We start from the raw sequence: 7,230 nt of genomic DNA, 5'->3' as shown, positions 1-7,230 counted from the left end.
CCTCCCGAAGAACCCTAGGTCTGTCTCAGGGCCCCACTTAGAGATCTACATGGGACTAAGATGGGGGTGAGCGAGGGTTCCATTCTCACTTGTCGGGAAGCCCAGCTCTCCAATCACCAGCAAGGCCAGCAGAAGAAGTGTCCCCTTCATGGTGGAGAGTGTGAAATGCTCTTCTCAGAGCAGATCCTCTTCCTTATAAACCATTATAGCCCTTAGCCGAGCAAACCCCACCCCCAACCCTACATCCAAGGAGCTCCAAATACCTTTGGACAAGAACCTAGCACTGGTGGATTCCCCTTCCCACTTGCTGACAGGAAGGGGTATGCGAGCCCCTCCCACTCAGAAGAACAAACACCATGAGAAGGCCTGAAGTCATCCCTTTCTAGAGAGAAGTTGTTCATTCTTTGCCAAAGAGGGGTTAGAGCTGACCTTTGTAAGCAGCTCAGTTCAAGTGCTGAGCCAAACACCCCAAGGACTTGTCCCACTTGACAACTCTCCTTCCTGGTCACTTCCTCACCTCTCCTGGCTCCAAGCATGGCCTCTCCAAGTTCGGACAGGAAGGCACAGGGGTCAAGGAGGGTTTCTGTCTCTGTGGGTAGTCAGCAGTCCAAAACACTGGATGTGCCTGAGGTCAATGCTTGAGCAGAAGGGTGCATGTCTGGGTTCTTGTAAGGCCCCTTGAACATCTTTAGCTGTTGAGGCCTTTGAACTGGATCCCTGAGGATATGGAGGTGACATCTTACTCTTGGTTACTCTCAGCCATGGTAGTCCCCAGCTCTTTGGCCATGTGGGTATCCTCAGGAGCTGATGATGGTTTTGTATCACCAATTCTGCTTCACTCCATGGTAGGTCAATCCTGTTGTCCTGCTCACCCTGTCCCCTCTCAGCTCTGTCAGGAACCATGTCTCTAAGAGGTTTGATCAGTAGAGTCCATGTGGTGAGAGCAGTGAGTGGTAGAGTGAGGGACTCACCGCTCTACATGAGCTCTCACAGGATAGTGTGGACTGCCTGGCTGTAAACTACAGTGCTCCACAGGACACAGGCAGTGCTCTGTGTGTATGCTATCTCAAGTTCAGAACAACCTACTTACCCTAAGGAAGACATTTTCAGCACAAATGAGATGTCAGATGGGTGTTGTAGTCCATGCTTCTCAAGACAGGAAGCTCTTCAGTCCAAGCTCACCCTGCTTGCCGTGTGATGGTTCATCTTGAGGATCATCCTGACTGGGTTGAGAGTTGACATGGAGACACAGCTCTGTGTGGGAGTTTTTATGCTTTGTCAATTGATGAGCACAGACTTTCATGTGTCAGCATGGACTATGGTCATAGAAGGGGTGGAAAGAGGAAAACACGCTGGGCACAACCATCCGTGCCTCTCTGCTTCCTGATTGTAGATGTGGTCAACCACCTCAAGTTCCTCACTGTGCCTAGCTCACCGTGATGGACTGTGTCCCTTCAAACTGTGAGCAGAAAGGTGCTTCTCCCCTGGCATTGGGTCACTAGTTCACTACAACAGGGGTGGAGTATTTTTTTAGCATGTGCAAAGCCCTTGGTTTATTCCACAGCACCACACACATAAACAGGGGCAGCCAAAGAGATGAATAAATATGAAAATTGTTTATTATGCAAGCATAAAAGCCTGGGTTCAGATTCCCAGAACCCATGAGAATGGTGGTGTGCATGCCTAATCCCATGTGAGCTCCAGGTTCAATAAGAGACTTTGTCTCAAAAAATAAGGTGGAAGGCTGTTGAGGGAGGTCAGTGATTAAAGGTGTCGTGATTAAAGGTGAAGACCTGAGTTCAAATCCCAGAATTCACCTGGTAAAAGAAGAGAATTAACTCCTCCAAATTGTCATCTGACCTTCACGTGCACACACATACATCTTGGCACCTCTGCCCATACACAGGCATACACACACACATACACAAGCACACAAACACATGAACACCCACCTACAAATGTCTGGAGAAACTGCCCCGAGGAAGCTCGAAAAAGTTCCTAGTGGACAAATATCAAACAATCTGAAAAACAAACTAAACAACATGATATTGGATTGGGCTATAATAGTAAAATCACCTATAAACCCATTCTGGTGTGAATGATTGCATGGCAGATAAATGAATAGGGATATAAATCAGTGTTCTTACATCTCACAGAAGAATTCCTGGGGATCTGTAGAGGTTCCTCCTAGGAGTTGACCTCCCTAGGTGTGAGTTGTATTACAAGTTCTAAAGTTCTACATGATGGCCCAGTCAGTGAAGCATTTGCTGGGTGCACACACTTGAACCCTTGAGTTTCAGCCCTCAGAACCTGTGAGGTCCGCCAGGCACAAAGTGCCCCCTGGTAACCTCAGTCCCAAAGAGTCCACCCAGGGCTCACTGGCCAGCCCATCTAGACAAATCAACAAGCTCCAGGCTTAATAAGAGGCCCTGTTTCAAAATATATAAGGTGGTCTCAGCTGTAAAGAGGACCCAGATTCATTTCCACCACACACACGGCAGCTAACAACCATCTGTAACTCCAGTTCCAAGGGATCCAGTGCTCTCCTGTGACCTCCACAGGGAAAGCAAACATGACTGCATAAGATACTCAGGCAGGCACAGTCCCCTCATACATAAAATAAAACTAAATAAAATGTCAAAAAATCACAGACATATGTTTATATATACAATTATATGTGTATGTATATACACATATATGTATGTAAAATGCATACATACATATATATAGGGTGGAGAGCAACAAAAGGCACTCACTGTCTGTCCCTGACCACCTGTTGCATACACATATGTGTGCCATGTGTCTTAGTTAAGATTGCTGTTGCTGTGATATGACACCATGACAGAAAACAGAGTAGTGTAGGGTCACCCAGCAGTAGACACTGGCTTAGCCACACTGTGTGCTTGTCCCCATTCCCAACCCTGTACAGAAGAGAAAGGCCCCCAGTGGGAACATTCTACAGGCCTCCGCAGCCCTTGGAACATGGAAGGCCATAAAAACAAAGACTAGTGGGCTCAACAGACAGTTCACAAGTAGATGTCAGAACTTGGCACCTAATTGCCCAAACACTTACCGGATGAGAATCCTGGTTGGCACGGCTAACCAGTAAGTCTTCAGCAAACTTCATTCTGTCACCAGCTGATAGAGAGAAAGTGACAATCAAGTGCCTTTTACAACAACTGCTTAATTCTGACTTATCAAAACACTTACAATCTTTACTTTTAAAATGAAATACCAGCCAAATCACACAAACACAAAGACTTATGTAATATAGGCATGGCAGGAGGAGCAGTTTGAGGTCAAGCATGAGTTATGAGGGAAGATGGTGTTGCACATTTTAAGAAGGGTCTTGTTTATAGACCTGTGAGACGTGAGATAAGCCCTTCAGCCAGTCTAACCAGCATTTGTGAAGACCTCCTATGTGTGTTAACCCTGGGAGAGAGGATGGCCTTGCTCCCCTGAACCTTCAGACAACTAAAGAACACCAAAAGGCATCCAGTAGAAGAAGATCTAGAAAAGATGAAGTGGAGTTTAGAGCCTTCACTATGGTGGAGGTGGGGAGACTTCTTATACACAAGGGATCCATCATGTACCCTGCAGGGTTGTAATCTGTGTTGTGTTGATATGACAAAAAACACAAGACTAGGTAATGTATATGGGAAAGAGGTTAATTTGCTTCTTGGTCTGGAATCTTGAAAGTCAAGAATAGGATAACCGCAGGTAGCCCTGGCCTTCTGCTGTTTGATCATCGGGTGCACAACAGAAGGGCAGCAGGGGATTGTGGAAGACACAGAGCAGAGGCTCCACCCTGTGTCTCAAGCACCCGCTATACACTGCTCAGCTCTGCCACACTGGGGACCCAGGCTCTACACAGGTGTTTGAGGTGTACCCAAGACATGTTAAAACCATGACTGGCCCTCCCTCAGATATTCTGGTTTTGATGCAGTCTGGGGATTTGGGTGACAAATCTCCCAGACAGGTGAAGGAAAATCATTTCAGGTAGGGAGAGCAGGGCATATGAAGGCCCTGGTTCTCGCTTGAGTCACACTAATGGAGAAATGGTGTCCTTCCTCCTACAGAGACACTGCACATGACAAACATGCTAAGTAAATGCTAAATTCCAGGTTCAGGTGTACACAGTACAGTCAGGTGACTTGCAAAATCCAAAGAAATGAAGTAAAGATGTGGCCCTTCTCTCCCATGATCCCCAGTTGCCTGTCTGGGATCCCTTTAAATTTAATTTTTTTCACACTATACTGTTAATGAAGGTTCTTAAACACTTTAACATCCCTTTTAACCAAGCACCAACCTGAGGTAGTGGGGAACAAAAGGCTATGAGGTGTGTGGACCTGTTTGGAAATGGTTCTTGGGAGCAGCTTCTGTGTGTGTTGTCTGGAAATTGGCAGTTCAGTTCAGTTCACATGTCGAGAGCAGTAGCTTGATCCACTCACAAACACTTCACAGATAGATCAGCAGTCCATTTCAGTAGAGTTGGGATAGCAAGCCTGAATGAGTAGTGGTGGCACTATCTAGCAAAGACAGCCAAGTCCCAGCTGCGACTTCAGTCAGCAGGAGGGGCTGGGGAAGAATCCCAGGAGAGGTTCTCTGGTGTGCCTCTCCTAGGGAAGAGAAGATCAGCAGAGATCCAAGACCAAATAGAGTTGCACAGTTAGCTGTACCAGCAAGTCAAGCCCAACCTCTGTCACTGCCTGTCAAGTTCTATTTATACTCCCTCCAAGCACCATGTGTCCTCCATGAGTACTGTGTCAGATATGTGTCTGTCTCACCCGAAATTACTCTGCAACACACCACTGGAAGTATTTTGGTACCTTTCTCTCTATGGAGTCCTGACAAATGGAGCTCAACTACACAGTTAAGGCGAACCAATACATGTGTGTCATTGTCAAAGAATCCTTCATCCCGTGTCCTTTCACATGCTTGCTGTAGCAGAAAATCCTTTCGCCTGTGTCTGCTTCAGCCAAATGTTCCATCACAGGTCTGCCTTTCCTTTCACATCTGTTTACTTCAAGAAAACACTCTTTCACATTTTTGCTTGAGCAAGACACCATCCAACACAATTGACTCTCCAATGACCTCTTAAGTTTCCACATCAAATCCCCTTATTCACAAAGATAGAAATTGTGCCTGGGCAAGGAAATGCTCTTGGGGGCTAACTTCGGTCTCTTTCTTTGCACACTCTATGTGGCAGCAGTGAGCCAAAGCCAGCTATAAATGAAGTATATATTCTAGCTAGCCTCTAGTAAACACACAAAGGCTTGGAATTTTATTTGAAGAGCTGTAAGTCAAGATTGGGCAGGTTCTGTACTATTTTAACTTATGACCAATCCATAGGCCCTGTGTTACTTACTGTTTCAGTGTTGCTCCCCATTATTCCTCCTCTATCAGCCTGTCAGTGAGCCCCACTGCTCCTGGACACGTGCTTTTGAGCCATCAGGCCTCATGGCAGCCTTCCTCTCTCTCCATCCTTTCTTCTCCTCTCTCCTCTTCTCTTGTCTTCTGATCCCTACCTATGGCCCCCACCCCAGTGAAAGAAACAAAGCCCAAAATACCACTCTATTCTCCAGCATTGGCAGAAAGACACATTTTTTTAACCAGTCACAGACTAAGATGAGCAGATTTTACAAAGCAGCATTTGGCATATGTGAGAATTGGTTTACCAGATTACCCAAGAATCAGAGGGTGGGAGCATCCAGATCATGGCATTTGAATGCACAGCAGCAGGAGACCAACCCCAACAGCTGGAGGTGGTAGAGGCAGCAGTGGAGCCCTATGGTGAGCAGTCCTCACACTAGCATGAAACCCTGAGGTCTACCTATGCTGCAGATCCTCCACAGCATGGACAGGAAGCCTAGCCTCCCTGGCACTCTGCAGTGAAATGGCTCTAGACCCTGGTAGAGTCTTCAAAGTTTATACAGATCCCTAGACCTCTTCTGGCAAACAGGAACTAAAGAGTCTGTCTTCTAGGTCCCTTTTGTCCTTTCTTAGAGTTTGCCTCTGCCCCCTCTTCATTCCAGACCTTTCTATCTTCTGCCCTGCACCCCTGTCAAATGCTTCCGCTACCACAGGGCAGTAGGCTCAAGGTACTTGGTCTATTTTACAGCTAAGCCTGGTGACTACTCACCCCTGCCTCAGCCTTTGCTGTCTGCTGCCTACTTCACTGCCGTCTGTTCAACCCATACTCCTGATAGGAAGACAAGAATCAAACTGCTCAACAGAAGCCTTTCTGAGGCCAAACTGGCAGTGCCGGGGGAGCCATCTTGAGTGTATCTCCTGGCTGAGCAAGTGGGCACAAGCAGTCTGCTTCCATTGGTGGGAAGAGCAGATGCTCCACTTCCGGCCCAGGTAGAGATGGTTCAAGGGCCATCTGGAATTCTGTGGTAGTATAGCATGGCTGGACACACTGGCACAGATGGACAGACACTGAGCCCTCAGGAGTGAGGTAACTGGCTAAGATTGGACTCTACTTTTTCCAAAGTAGCTGTGGAATATTCAAAATGGCCATCACACTGGCTTTTGGACCAGCAGTCAGAGTAGCTAGAGCAGCAACACATAGTCTGGCAGTGGCCAGTTAGGGCATCAAGTCGCTCCAAACTAAATATCTTTGCTTAGTTCTGAGAGAATGAATACCAGGCACTTGCAGCATGAACTGAGTGAACACACTAATGATGTTTATAAACAGGGTCTCCCTGTGTAATTCTGGCTGGCCTGGAACTCTCCAAGTAGACCAGGCTGACCTCTAACTCACAGAGGTTGGCCTGCCTCTACCTCCTAAGAGCTGGAATCAAAGGTATGAGCCACCATAGCTGGCCATTGTTAACAAATTTAGACAGTGCTTACCACCAGACCCAAGGAAACCTGAATCCACCACACACACAAACATATGGCATGCGTGTATACACACACACACACACACACACACACACACCTTTCTCAGGAGGGTTATAAGCTCAAGACTAATCCTGTCTCAAAAAGAAGAAAGAATGAATGAAAGGAAGGAAGAAACACAAAAACACAAAACATAAACCTCAACCAGGAGTTTAAGAGGTCAAGTTTAACCAACTGTGGCAGTGCTTGCCTTAACTTCAGCAGTCATGTGGTAGAGAGTCAAAACAACCTCTGTGAGTTCAATGCCAATCTGGTCTACATAGTTCCAGGACAGCCTGGGCTGTGTACAGAGACCCTATCTCAAGGAAACAACCAACAAAGATA

The sequence above is a fragment of the Apodemus sylvaticus genome, chromosome 1, assembly GCF_947179515.1.
Source record: "Apodemus sylvaticus chromosome 1, mApoSyl1.1, whole genome shotgun sequence".
Classification (NCBI taxonomy): Eukaryota; Metazoa; Chordata; class Mammalia; order Rodentia; family Muridae; genus Apodemus; species Apodemus sylvaticus.
The sequence above is the reverse complement of the archived record's forward strand: the minus strand, read 5'-3'. Positions refer to the sequence as shown.